Source organism: Cotesia typhae, unplaced genomic scaffold, assembly GCF_013202065.1.
Source record: "Cotesia typhae breed Kobodo isofemale line unplaced genomic scaffold, CoteBio_Ctyphae contig_36, whole genome shotgun sequence".
In the NCBI taxonomy this organism is placed as follows: domain Eukaryota; kingdom Metazoa; phylum Arthropoda; class Insecta; order Hymenoptera; family Braconidae; genus Cotesia; species Cotesia typhae.
Window position 1 is genome coordinate 241,822 of NW_027423744.1, and position 15,725 is coordinate 257,546.

The window sequence follows — 15,725 nt, forward strand, 5'->3', positions numbered from 1 at the left end:
GATTTGTTTTTGGAGTTGAGGAAAGGGGAGACGCCGTCAGCTCTGAGGAAAATTAAAGGAGTCTTAATTCGCGGTTAATTAGTCGGGAATCTTTGATTCAAACTGAGCAGTTCTGTGTTAGTTTTTTTTTCTTCTGAAATTCGGTAAACACCGATAAAGTTTTTTTAAATGTTTCGAATTTTATGTATAATCAGAAATATTTTGAATTATCTAATGAATTTCATTTTAAAAAATTTTTACACTTAAAAATTGTCTAATCAATTTTTAGCAAAAAAATGAAATTGTTTATTTAGAAAAATTACTTGAACGACGACCTTAGATTATGGAATCCCGAGTAAAATGAACCCTCACAACCCCCATTAACCACTAATCCTTTATGGAATTAACAACGTTAATATTTTATTAATCGATTAATCAAAAATTAACCTATGACAGATCAAGTCGTGCTACGGCTTATTTCACGCAGAATTTTAAAAGCTTTCTCGGTAGCTTCCGTTTTTTATTATTAATAAATTACTTTTCAACGTATCCTACCTTAATTCTGATTACAATACATAAAACAAATTATAATTCACTTTCAAGTTTATTTCGCAACAAAAATGTCATTAAAGCAAAGTAATGATTGCAAAAAGCATTTGTTGACGGGTGACAAACGACAAATCTACTTAACATATTAAATTTCCCACAAATTGACGCGACTCTCAACAATTGAGTTTTTAATTAAATTCGTTCACGCTCCCATTTATCCAATCAGCCGCGTACATTTGTCCAATTGTTATCTTACTCGCGCACACATATTCTATTCCGTCGGTGTGTATTTTTATCGATCCTCATCGGGTCTAACGAACTATGGACACAATCTATTGAACCATCAGTTGGTCATGCGGGCAGATGGTTATCCGTTGAATATATCAACTTTTTGTCCAGCTTTTTTTTGTAAACCTCTTTTTTTTTTTTTTTTTTTTGGTTAACCATTTCGCCTTTTTGTTGGTTAACAATCTGAATGATCATTTTGCTGTCACAATACCATAAAATGTTTCAACAGATAAAATTGATATTGTGCAGAAATTATAAACGTCCTGCCCACGGAAGCAAAAATATATTTTCAATCATAAGCCATCGGGTAATTGTAAAATCAATACGCATTTTTTTTTTTTTTTTTTTTTTTTTTTTTTTTTTTTTCAGTATATAGGAAGTAATTGATTGATAAATTGATAATGCTAAAAATTATTCTTGAAAAATATAACCGATCTTTCAAATTATTATTTACTAACTTCAAATTTGTTAATAAAAAAGCCCACTAAGAATAACTGTTTTAATAATTCAAGTTTAATCGCAAGCATTGAAATAATTCAAAAACAGGTGACTGATACTCGAGCCACCATCTTACTTTGCAGCGTCGGTTTTTTGGCAGTGGCGCTTTCCAGCGAGATTTGTTGTCACTTTTATTGGCTTGAAGGGTTGGTAAGAAAAAAATCCATTTGTTAAAAATTTTGCGGGCGATTATGAAATAAGCTCGTAAAAAAAAATTTTTAACTTTCCGCTGTGAAAAATTAAAAATTTTTTAAAATTTGGGAAATTATTGGTTTTACCCCGTTTCCCTAGTTAAAACCTCTTATAACTTTTAAATGGCTTGACCAATTAGATCAATATAAGTGACGATCCGAAGAAAATTATTGCCATTAAATTTCGTGAAAATTTGAATCGATTCGGTTTGCTAGATTTTGAGAAATCTCAAAAATAAAATTTTCAAAAAATGGTTTTTTTTGAATAACTTCTAAACGACTCTACCGATCAATTCCAAAAACTCATAAGCTCTTAAACTTGAAAAACCTCGTCGATTGCCACCAGTTCCGTCAGAATCGGTTGATATGTATGAGAGTTATCGAAAACAAAAAATTTTGAAAAAACAGTTTTTTTTTTACATAACTTCGATATTTTTTCTGAATCGTTTTTAATGAATGGAATAATTATTAGAGCTTAAAAACCACGTCGATCGCCGTCAAAAACGTTAAAATCGGTTGATTGGATCGTGAGTTATCGTTGTCGTAAAAATTTGGAAAAAGTGCATTTTTCAAATTTCTCTAAAATATTTTGTTTGATCAGTTTGTGTTCTAAAGTATATAATAGAATTTGAAAATCTGCGTGAAATGCTGCTAACTGAATGAAAATCGATTAATTCATTTAGAAGTTATTGCGGTTTGAAAATTCCAAAAATAGTGTTTTATTAAACTTTCAACAGACTTTTGAGCTCTAAGAGTTCAAAAAAGTCATAAGTGCAATTTTAAGCGCTTAGATATGACATTGGCGGGAAGTTGCAGGGATAGTCTTCAGGTTCAACCGTTTTCCAAATTTTTTTGATCTTATTTAAGGACAAGAACAAGGAAGAAGGTCTTTAGCAAATCAGACACAAAAGAAAGACCGATTAAAAATTAATCGACGGGCAATAACGTAATGCCGGTTATTACGGAATGACTTTTACAAAATCATAAATGGTTAATACGAGTGAAGAAAATGAAGACAGTCACGCGAGAATCGAGTAACCGTGTATAAAACGCACGCGAGCAATTTTGACATGCATGTGGATGGGATAGAAGATGATAAGTACATAGCAAATACATATAGAGCGATAGAATATTCAGTAGCCAACCTAGATTTTAACGAGAATTGTGTGTAACCTGTGCACTGACACTTTGTTTGCGAATCCGCTCTCGTTTTCATTTCCCCCTTTTTAGCTTCACTGTACACTGCAAACAGTGTGCATTCAAAATATCTCTTATTCACTTCTTTCTACCTTTCTCTGCTCCCTCTTTTTACTGTTACACCCCAAAGAGTTTTAAATCCACTCCACACTATCCAGCTATGCATATACCCGACTATCTAACTCAAATGTTTCATTTCCCTACTTTTGTTTTTAATTAAAACCTTTACTAGTGTCCTCTCGACCTCATTTTACTCTTGCATACAGATATACGTACGTATAAATACATTTGGGGTGACGTTCAACAAATTTACTTATTTTTACTGTATCATCAGAGCCAAACTTTTTTCAAAAAATTATTTAAATATTGAAACTTTAAATTAATAAAAACAATATTACACAGAAAGAAAAAATTGTTGACTCAAGAGTAAATTTTCGAGAGTCAAGAAAATTAATTTTGGTATTTTTTTTAATTTTCTTGATGCAAGATTTTTTTTTTTTGTAGTTTGACAATCCAAAAAATGTAATTGTAAATAATCATTTTTAAAAAAAATTATTTCAGCGATTTTGCTGAAATTTTCAGGCCAGATTGTTTTTTTACTGAGTATGTATACCACAAAAATTTATTTTTTCAAATTTTAACCGCGTACCCTTGAATAATTCTACATTCTTGGCTAGGGTATGATTTTCTTCGTTAAAAGAAATTATTAAAAAAAAATATCAAATATTTTGTGTAAAAATTTTGTGCTTGAAAAATTCTTTATATTAAATTATAAATGAATGGAAAATAATTAAAATCCTTGAAAAGACAGGAAAGCTTCGAAATCAATAAAAACACAAAGTTTCGTCGGACGTTGGCCGCTGAGTCTCTTAATATATTAAAGTCAATCGTAGCACACATGGCAAGTGAAATTATTTACAGGTCCAGTAATTGCATTCAATTAATGCACACGGAAATTTCATTTAATCAAGTAAGCTTGATGCAATGTTTAAACAAGATTGGTATCGCTCTCATTTGTAATGTTATTTACTTACGACGATAAAATTTTAATAATTCATAGCAACAACGCAGATACTAAGGTAAATAATTATTTTTTTAGTGCTCTCATTTTCTACGGCTTTTTGATGTTAATTTATCAGATATCCCTTGAGAATTGGAGAGAATAGTTATCTTAGTAATCCAAAAAAAAACAAAAAAAAAAAAGAAACCTAGAAAATTCGTAGGTAAATTTGAATTCCGTACACCCCACAGCTCTAGAAGCCTTAATAATTAAATTTAAGCGGTAAGAATTTAATAAAGCTTATGGCTTCTTGCTTCTAGACACCAAAGAAATTTTAAATATAAATTTTACTGTTCTACTTTTGAGTCGAAAATAGTTTTAGGAAATTTTGAGGCTGCCTTTTTTATTGACTCAAGATTTTATTAACAAGTAACTTGCTTCTGTAAATTTCGATTGAAATTAAAAAAAAAAAATGATTTTTAATCGAAAGTCATTAACTTCAAAAATTTTTTGGAAAAAAATGAATACCACTCGTATTTGTTATTTTTAATAAAAAATACTTGTAATATCTTCAATTAATGATTCTCAGTTTTTTAAAACAATCTTAAGAAAAATACAATTGATATTTAATAAAACGTCGATTAGCATAAGGTTTGTATGTAAAATATATAAATTTTAAATGCTAACTAGAATTCAAATTTGCGCGCCTTGACTATAGACTTTGCATATATTTTCATGCTTATGATATATTTGACCAATCACGTTACGAATAGTTTGCAACACATATTTTTCATATTAATTTTATTATAGGATACTTCAAAATTTAATGCCGGACTATTTAAAAAAAGTCCCTGCCTACACGGAAAGAACAAGATGACACTGAATATCATCCTAGATTATATTGAGTGAAAAAAAAATTTCAGATAGTAGCTAATATAATCCAGATGACAATGAGTATAATCTAGATATCACTGAGTATAATCCAGATATCACCCAATATAATCTGGATTATACTAGCTACTACCTAAAAATTTTTTTCATCACAGATATCACTGAGTATAATCTGGCATGATATCCAGTGTCATCTTGTTCTTTCCGTGTATAGAGGATAATTATGAGTACGCAGAAAAAAAAATTAACTTGAATTAAGAAAAGAATTCTTGGATCAAGAAAATAATTTTGAAAAGTTTTGTTGTATTGAATCAAGACAAAAAATTTTTGAATCAAAATTTACTCAAGCCAAGAAAAATTTCTTAATTTTTAAGACTTAACTCAGTCCAATCCGAAATGGGACTCAGTTCAACGAAGATTGTTCCCACTACAATCTAAATAGAAGTAGTTACTATCTGTAAATTTTTTCACTATAGATGAAACTAGGTTCTATCCGTCATGGAAACCAGTTAAATCTCGTTTTTTTGCGTGTAGTTAATTTGTTCTTAAATAGAATTAAGAAAATGTATTTTTTCAGTCCAGAAATAAATTTATTTTTGAAAAATTACTTTTTTTTCGGGCTTTTAAGTTCATATAATCCTTTAAAGAAAAACGAAATTATTTACTCGTTATCCAACGATCTAGATCGTCATCCATCTAGGACTCGATAATCTTTTGATCAGCCATTTTAGACCAAATAATCAACTATGTTTTTAACGTGTTCATATACATTGAGTCAGAACAATACTTGTCCAACACACGATGTTCTATTACTCATCACTGTCCACAAAGATTCATGTTCGCATGGTGTTTAATATATATAATAAATAAATAAATAAATAAATACATAATAATAATAATAATAATAATAATAATAATAATAATAATAATAATAATAATAATAATAATAATAATAATAATAATATGTAAATGCGCGTTGTAGTGTGTACTTACTCAGTATAATATTATTATTTGATCAACACATACATTCATGACGGTAAAACCTTTACGTGTTATATGGACAACAACATATAGCACTGGAAATATCTATATATATACGTATATGTATATATGGGCACGTGCCTATAAATTGTAAGCATATATATTTTCATGTATAGTCGTTAAAAAAAGAGCGGTGCAGTCTGGAAAAATGTGTGTGGGTGAATAAGGGGCAAAGGGGGAATGTAGGGAGAAAGTAAGTACGACGCGATGTGAAATGGGGGCGGGGGTGCCGGTGGAATAAAGGTTCTCCAAGCAACAGCTGTCGAGTCACCTGTTCAAACAGCCATTTTGTTCCCGATATCAATTTACGTTGTCGTGTTGCCAAGCCTTGGACATTTCCTCTAATATATATTTATATATATATATATATGGTGCTAGGACATTACATACAATAGAGTTTTATTTATTTTTTAGTTATATTAACTTTCTTGCCTTGTCTTCCACAGAAAGAGGTTATAAGCCCATCTTTCTTGTCCCCGGACTTCCTTAAACTTACTGTTACTATTCTTGTTGCTATTACTATTACTCTTGACTTTTTAGCTCTAGCACTTATATTTTACTTTTGTGTGTGTAGTTTTTACGAGTGACCAATCCCTGCATTCTAGTAACGAGTAGTTTCTTTTATTTTATACTGAATTTACAGATATATAATATACTTATGTTAATACAAACCGTTTTTTTTTTTTTTTAAAGAATTTGATTTCCTTGAAAAATATTTCTTAGGATTTTTTCGTCTGATTGTCTCTCAAAGTTGGAAAAATAAAGATAAAAAATTACAAACACATAAAAAAAATTTTTTTTCGTCTTGATCCAAAATTTTCAAAATTATTTTCTTGGTTTAAGAATTTTTTTCTTGATTCAAATTAATTTTTTTTTCTGTGTAGGCCTCTTGATTTTAAAATTAAGGACTTAAATTTTTACAATATTTTTTTCTTATTACTACAAATAATTTTTTTAGTTGTCTTTGAAAAAAAAAAAAAAAAAAAAATGTCTTTTTAGCTCAGTCCAAAATTAAGATGTATCAGAGAATTTTTTTTAAATCTTATAAATTTCGTTTAAACACGAAGAAAATAAATTTTTTTTTTTTTACTTTAGAATTTTCTACTTTGTCTTACAAGCAACTGACCAGTTGGTGTTTAAAATTTTTTTTTGTGAAAAATTTAACGCTCTAAAAAAAAGGTCTCTTAATAAAAATTTAACGATTCAAGTGAAACTTTGTTTTTTTTTCTTCAATCAAAGGTAGTAAATATTTCAAAACAAAACTAAAATTTATAAAAAAAAAAAACTATATTCTTCAACCAAGATATTTTTTACTTTCTTTTATCTCTGTTGCTCTCTTTTGTGATAATAAAAAATTAATCTAGGTGCGAAATAAATTGATGAAATTACTTATTGCGGGTTTTGTGAGTAGATAATATTTCTCCAGCGATATTTTATTACAGGGTTTATTGTTATCAAAATATGCTGGTGAAGAATTATTATTTTATTATTATTCATGGCCCGGTGCGCCGGTACTTGCCGAGTAATTAATTCCTGGGACTTTTAAGCGGCAAATGCTCATGATTTCTACCCGAAAGAATTATGGCTTTCAAGAATATTTTTATAAGAGCTATTGTTATTTTCATAAATATTCATTCATTTATTTATTCACTTATTGAAAGTGAATTTTTACTACAAAATTTTTTTTTATTTTGACAAAACGTTCAATTCATCTATTACACTGAAAAAAAAAAAAAAAATAACTTAAATTTTTACTTAAAAATTCTTAAATTGAATAAAATTCACTTAAACCAAGAAAAATTTTTTAGTTTAAGAATTTTCCTACTTAAATTAAGAAGATAAAATTCTTCAAAATTATTTACTTGATTCAAGTAAATTTTTTTCTTCTGTGTAGACAAAAAAAATGTGTGTTAATATAATTTTTTTTTTTTAATTAGTAGCCCTTTGAAATTTTATTTTTTCGAGGGTAAAAAGTACCAATCATTCATTATAAAAGCCACCATTAAAACTCCCTAATAATGCCAGCACTAGCCGCAATCACTCCGTAAAAAATCTAGTATGCTGGTTGAAGTCATGTTACATATTATGCACAGAAACTTTCCACCACCTTGATCGATTCGTCGACAGAATAGATCGAAACCAGTAAATTATAAATTATAAATAAAGCAGTGCGTGAGCACGAAAGCTGCAGGAAGTGGTTATACACGATTTTTATTTAGACCTGGATCTTTTTAGGTTGCTAAGCACGTGCGGCAGACATGACACATGTGAACGTTATAAACAACAAAGACTAGTATATTCAGTGTGTTTTATCTTCATACGGGCTCAAATTTTCAACGGAAGACTGGAACATTATTTGTAATAGATTGTGAGGATAATAATAATTATTAACAAGGATTAAGTAGCTATAAACCGTAGAAAATTTAAGGATTAGATGATTTTCAATTGATTTTATTAATCCGGAAAAAATTCTTTATCATTTAGTTATTGAAAAATCCTTAAAGTAATAATAATAATTTTTTATTTCAATTTTTAACTTTGAGATTTCTTTTATCAAAAAACAAACATTTCCGATAAAATACTGAAGAATGACAAAGTAGCGAAGAATTGTCGAGGATTTAAAAAATTTACCGGAATAAGATAAATGTGCTCTGGGTGGCTATATCTGTATCCATATATCAGCCGGGTGAAAATTCATCGGCAGAACGTGTAAGTGGAGTAGAGTTGAAGGCGTACAGCGTATTATACAGCAGTATACAGAAGTGACGGTAGCACCAGCGGTAGCACAGGCACCACCAGTAGCAACTGTACTGTTACTGCCTGAAGCTGCGGGTGCCATAAATAAACGTTAACACCGGAAACCCGAATGAGCGGGCCAGAGCACGATAAATATACTCAGCGCCGATAATGGTTTTCGTGGTTTGTTAGAACTCTCTGAAACCAAAATTCCCTCCACTCCTCAAAGTCTTTCTCGTTCTTTGTTTATTGTAAACATATCACACGAAATAATACACATACTGTAAAAAACCGGGAGTGGAGATAGAATTTTACAGGTGCAGATTACAGCTACTTACAATAACCACTTTTATAGAGCATTATAATCCTAAGTGAATCAAATGATGGTAAAATTAGATAGCATAAAATGTTTAGGTATACGGAATAAATAAGATGACACTGGATATCATCCTAGATTATACTGAGTGAAAAAAATTTTTATACAGTAGCTAGTATAATCCAGATAACAATGAGTATCATCCAGATTACAATGAGTATAATCCAAATTACAATGAGTATAATCCAGATTATAATGAGTATAATCTAGATTATAATGAGTATAATCTAGATTATAATGAGTATAATCTGGCATTTCTTTTAGCTACTGAAATTTTTTGTGTTCATCACAGATATCACTGAGTACAATCTGGGATGATATTCAGTGTCATCTTGTTCTTTCCGAGTATATAGCACAGAAAAAAATTTACTTGAAATAAGAAAATAATTTTGAACAGCTTCACTGTCTTAATTTAAGTACACTGATAAAAAAAATGACTGAATATAGTCTTGAACCAAGTAAAAATGTTATTAAATCTCTCACTCTTAAAGTAAGATAACTAGTTCTCTTCAAAATGATTTTCTTCGTTCAAGAATTTTTTCTTGATCTAAATTAATTTTTTTGTATGTGTATTTTAAATGGAGAAATTTTCCACGCGCTGGGAAATTATTTAACGTTAATATTAAAAGCTCGAATTTCCATAAAATTTTTTTATTACTTATCTAAAAAAATTTTGATTTAGTACAAAAAGAAAGCACCTTAGTGAAACTATATTGTCATATCAGGACATCAAAAATATATATACGAAAATAAATTTTCTTTAAAATTTTTTCATAGGCTCTTCCTCTTCTATGGTCTTGTCAAAGAAACTCAAACAAGCTTATAATTGAAATGAACATAACCAGTTGATCTGAAATTTAGCTGTCAATTACCGAGAGTAGTAGCAACAAAGTTAAACAAACTACCATTTATTGGGCGCCATAATTCAGGATCTTCAATAAGGTGCCTCAGATAGAAATTTACCCGGTTAAAACAATACACGGTGGCAGGTTTGGCATCGCAGCAACCGCATTAGAAGCAAACGCCACTCCGGCTCGAAAGCCTGTCAATACGTCCTGCCTAACATGAGTAATATACCTCCCTTCCTCTCTCTCCTTCTACCCTTAGTTTAGTTCTTACCGTATATATGTTCCGCGTAGGTAGCGTCAGCAGTTCCCTCTATAAAATTCCCCAGATCCTGGATCCAAAGTAATTTGGCTCGGTCGAGCCACTACACAGTTTATCCTTTTTCTTCTTCTTCATCTTCTTCCCAAGCCACCATAAATTTGTATTAACCCGCTTTGAATGTCAACCACCGTTATTTATTCGCTTTAATTTACCCGAGACAATTTATTTATCAGCCGAGGCTTTACTTGTTTAGACAACTCATTTCAACAATGACTCCTGGCGAGTTTACTTAATTTAACAACTACTATGTCCTAAAACAAAAATTTTTTGACCCTTTTGGCCATTCGTTAAACTTTTCAGGATTTTTTAGCTTCAAATTTTGACAAAATATCCCAGAACTTTTGAACACTTACCAAATTTTCAATATTTCTAGGCAAGAAGTTAAAAAATGAAGATGAACCATCAAATCCACAGAATTGCTTAACCTTGACAAGTTTTGTATTATGAGGTGTGCAAAAGTGAACTACAGTCCTAACTTTTCCATTAGCAATTCACTACTTCTTGAGTTAGAAACTACCATTGTGATCTAATCTTTCTAAATGTACTTACCCAGCTCGGAACTGATCGCAGATCAATCTGGATTAGGTTTCAAGATACTTAAATATTTAATTGTAAAGTTGAGATTCACTGTTGGTCGGCATCAAGTATGTGGATAACCACGCTAGCCGTCCTGGATTGCGGAAAGCTTTTCTTGAAAAGCATGGTGTTTTATGCTGTACTTCCAAATAATTGAAAGATCTTTTATACACAAAAAGAAATTTTCTTTCAATATTTATTTACAAATTATTGAAACTACTACAAAATTTCACGGTAAAAATTCTTCAGAAAAATTAATCTAAGTTTTGGTATTATCCACCGACTTCAAAGCAGCGCTGCGATCGCTCTGGACTTGAATGAAAAATGAATAAAAAATTACACATTTTCGTGATCATTTTCGTGATCACATAAGCTTTGAATTAAAACTTTAGTATATGCTCATATTATTGTACATGTAACACTATAGACTCGATAGCCCAGGCATAAATTCCCCTGACTGTACTCAATGTGTATTCCGATTACGGAATAATTATCAGCCAGAGTCACGTTTTGCAAGATGTACGCTTGAATTATCAACAATCAATGATGCACGTTGCGAAGTAATCCGCTTTTGAGAAGTATTACTCAACGCGGGCCATAAACAGGAGTCACGAGCACCCTCACGTGACGGCGTCATTACCTAATTTAAGGACCGCCAAAACTTAAATATGTATTGATAATAGAGCAGTCGAGATTTCTTTATCAAATGAAATCCGTCTGATTGCAGTGTTGGTCTGAATTATTTGGTGAACCTTTACGGTGCCTCGGAAACATTAATGCTTCTGCCAGTTAAGAGGACAGAGGGCGCTTTAAAGTTTTACGAGGGAGTTTTAAGTGGATGGAGAGTGGCCCGAGGTCAGAAATCTAGAATCCGAATTGCAGCGTATACTATCCATGAGCATTATTGTCCTGTCTCACGAGACAATAAGTACGGTAGTATATGTCGTCTATAAGGTCACGTGACATTTAAGAAGTTGACATTAAAGTAAATCCCGGTGGGAGCACGGAAGTATTACGAGAACTGGAGGAAAAGTACAGTCTATGAGTACACGGATCATGTTATTCACCAACGGTAGTTCGGTATTTCGTTAATGTCATCGCGTCCCTAATGCTGGCTCTTCCGTACTTGAGAACGCTACTCCTAGGATATTCTTCATATTATCGCATGAAAATACCGCTTTGGAGTGAATATCAAAAGCTCTTTGTCATCCATAACAGTTTTGTCGTAGCGAGCTAAGCTAGAGTATAAAGTAAGATAAAGCATAAAGGTACAAGTATAAACTTGTGACACCGATCTTACATTTTGAAATACCGATTTAGTATCGCAAGTCGTTGATATACATTCGAAAAGGTTTTGCATAAAAATCCGGTTAACTATGCGTGACTGAGGGATATGATCGTGTATGCACTCACGGAATATTCCCCGAGACCCCGGGTTAACTGAGCGTAAAGAGCGGTTTTCACCAGAACCCCAGTATCTTGTATCTCCCTGGGTGGAGAATTTGAACCCATTAGTCATTTAGAGTCACTCGTAAAAAGCACCCGCGATGTCAAGTTGGCTAATCAAAAGTGTATATAATTGATTTAAATAAAAATGGATTATTTGGAGCATGGTGCATGATGCGGTAGAAAGAGCCAGTGCCTTGGGATTAGTCGGGCTCGAAGAGCTCACGATATCCATCACTCACGGATTCTCGCATACCAGAGCTTCACCTGTCAATTTATCGACATAAGCTCTACGAATATGTGTCATCGAGCAGAGAAATTTAATCCTCTGCAAGTATTTCGGTGCTGTTCGCATCGATTTTCAGGTTCAAGACACAATAAATTCGGATTTTACCCTCCAAAAGTTAGGAAAAATGATACTTATATGATTTATGAAAAAACATAGAAGGTATATCTAAACATTTCGTGATACAAAGTTTATTTGCTCATCATTTACATCCCAAATCTGATGATATCGATATGTGTGATCATATAACAAGTGTATTTAAATATTTATGATTTACTTCGTTTTTGATGTAGTTTCATGTCATATGATCATATACGGTATATTTGACGATATAGATTACAAATATGATCATGTCTGTTTTATATGTGATTATAAAGTAAATGATCAGTGTATTTTATGTTTGGTTATATATGGTTTATATATAACCACTGATCACATATAATTTAAATCGAACCATAAAAAGTGTATTTGGTGAACCTATGTATGATCTATCAGATAATATGACATATACATTTGAATATAATCATCCACTTGATCTTACAAAGTTCATATGATCACATATTTTATGTCTGATCATATCTATCAATTTGATTACATAAAAAACATATTTCACGTTGTATCTGATCAGCTACATTTATTTTAATACTACTACTAGATGTTTTACCAAAAACCCCATAAATTCTTATTGAAGACGATCTTCATGAATGACTATTTATATATACGACTTATATGAAAAAAATTTCTCCACTTGGTGAATACCCAAATCGTCTTAGTCTTTATCACCAGCTCAAAAACAACCAACGGGTGACTCACACCCGGTACCAAAAAGCAAACTTTTATTATCATTTAAACCCAGAGTGTCAATTTCCTTTCCCAAGTACTCTGCGGATAGTGTCAGGTAGAATCGCGTGATGAATAGTGGTGGGCGATAAATTCCGAAGCGTTTACAGAAGAGAGATTTATCCGGTGGAGCGTGAGGCTATCTCTTGGCTGCCACCAGAGAGGGATGAAAAGGGAAATGGTTACCTTGTACTCAGTCCCAACTCGTATGTGTTTAAGTCCGTGTATAAGTGTGTGTGTGTGTGTGTGTGTGTGTGTGTGTGTGTGTGTGTGTGTGTGTGTGTGTGTGTGTGTGTGTGTGTGTGTGTGTGTGTGTGTGTGTGTGTGTGTGTGTGTGTGCATTATTGTAGGGTAAATCTCGCTGAAGGTTGATGCCACCCAGTAAATTCCCTTAATGAAAGTCTGGTATGTGTCCTACGATCGTATTAAACCCGAGCTCATATCATGAAAGGACAACCAGTGACATCAAGAGTTGATACATATAATAACTCCCGTTTGTTTATCTGTTTTTTTTTCTTCTTTTGCCATCACCGCGGAGTTATTAAAGTGTTATTAAACTGCAGAGCTAGAAGGGTTGAAATTTTAAAGCTAGGTTCTACGGGCAACTGGCTGAACACTAACCCAACCAGGGGACTGGGCGCCATTTAAAGACTCGGTTTAAAGACAAATGACTCGCGAATAATGCTTGAGGACAAAAACTGCTAAATATATATCGCGGGCCGTGGGATTGTAACTTTTTGGACCGTTTACCACGACCAATCGATGTCCTTATATCCGTTATCTCAATATTAACGTCCTTTGCTCCCACGGCGTTCTCTTAAGGATTTATCTTTTACTCTTACACGAGGTCTCCGGGTTTAATCGGCGGTGCGGTGGGTAGAAGTGGTGGGTGGCCTGGAGTGGTGAGGATCGACGGACGGTTACCGGGTAAACAGACTTATTCGAGCCTGCAAAATATTATTACGCGCACGAACGAATTCGATCGAGCTCTCCGGGTCGGTCTCTTGCCAGGTTGCGTAACCCGTCAACCACAGAGACACGATAGGGCTTGGTTTGTTCTATGGAAAACGGAAGATACCATGCCCATTAACTTGCTAGTACATGATGCAATAATCTGCTAAGGATGGAAATTGTTGTTATTAGGATTGTATTAGCTAATTTTCTGGTTTCAAACTTTAAATCTATTTTTTTTAGTAGTTAATATACGAAAAAAATTGTGCGTATACAGAAAAAAAAAATAAACTTAATTTAAAAATATGTTTTGGCTTGGTTCAAAAGTTCTTTAAATTTTTTACTCATTATAATCTGATTTACAAATAATTATTAGTATAATGAGTAAATAAATACAATTTATATTCGAACAAAATTCAATGAATTTTCCCTCAACTGAAACTAGTGTCGAAAACATCTAACAGATGATGTATGATCGCTAAATCGTTTTCATACAAGAATTAAGTCTGAATTTTTTTTTTTTTTTCCAAAAACTTATCTGTCATATTAGCTCTCAATTTAAGCACCTATACAATCAGATCAACAAATGTTAGGCTTAAGTTGATATAAAAATTTTTTCAATTATTAATCAGACCATAGAAAATTTTCCACGGATATTTATAAAAGCAAGATTATGAAATATCGATGATTAAAATGCAGCAGTGTAAAACGGAATGGGTGAAAAAGCTGTTGAGTATTTATAACCCCGTGCTTAGAATTGTGTAACCAAACAACCGCCATCTGTTAATAATAAACTCTTTTTTCCAGTTAGCTCTCACTGCAGACATCGGAATGCGTGTTTACTTCATTGCACATGTCGGTTCAGTCCCTCGTACGGTCCTTACCCGGTTCGGTACGGACATCATCCAACTGCGGCGTTGTTTCTCAAAAGATTGCTCAAAGACGTAATCATGGAATATTAATTGAGATATGGTGCCGGAATTCGGGTGCATTACAGCCCGGAATCCGAGGTAGCCGCACCTGCTTGAATAGACATTAATTAATTCGGGTGTTTCATAGTTATAGCCATAGTTGTGGTAATCCACACGAGACCAACTCGAGAGCTCACGAAAGACCGGGTTTACGTGCAGCTGAACGTTTGCTTTAGCTTTTGCTTATGTTAACCTATTTCAGCTTGATCCCGGAATAGCTCTTGTAAACATTCGCCGTGTAGGGCCATGAATAAAAATGCAACACCCTCCCCTCCCCCCTCTTCTTTCTCTTCTGCCGCTTCTTGATACTTGGATACTTGGGTAAAAATTTACGGCTTTGCCGGAAGTGCATTAGCTTTCAGTCCAATCGCAAAAGTGCGATAAACGTCTCATTGAGGAAATGGTTACGCCGATATCTGGATCAGACCTAATGCCTTTTGGTATTATGGCGGAGGAATAAGAATAACTGGTGATGATTATCTGAAATAACTTTTGTGAGCATGATTTCACCGTTAAAGATTCGTCTTGTTATATTGTCAAGGTTTTAGTGCCAATTACAGAATTTAAATGTTGAATTATCTGTGGAATTGATTGATGATCATTTTTGTAATTATTGGAATTTTTTATAATCAATGAGCTTCTTTTATTTAATGCTGAGCTTTGGTGTAAAGTAAAATTTTAATTTAAAAAAAAATTTTTTTTGGTTAATGGAATTTTTAATGGATAATAGAATTCCATTATT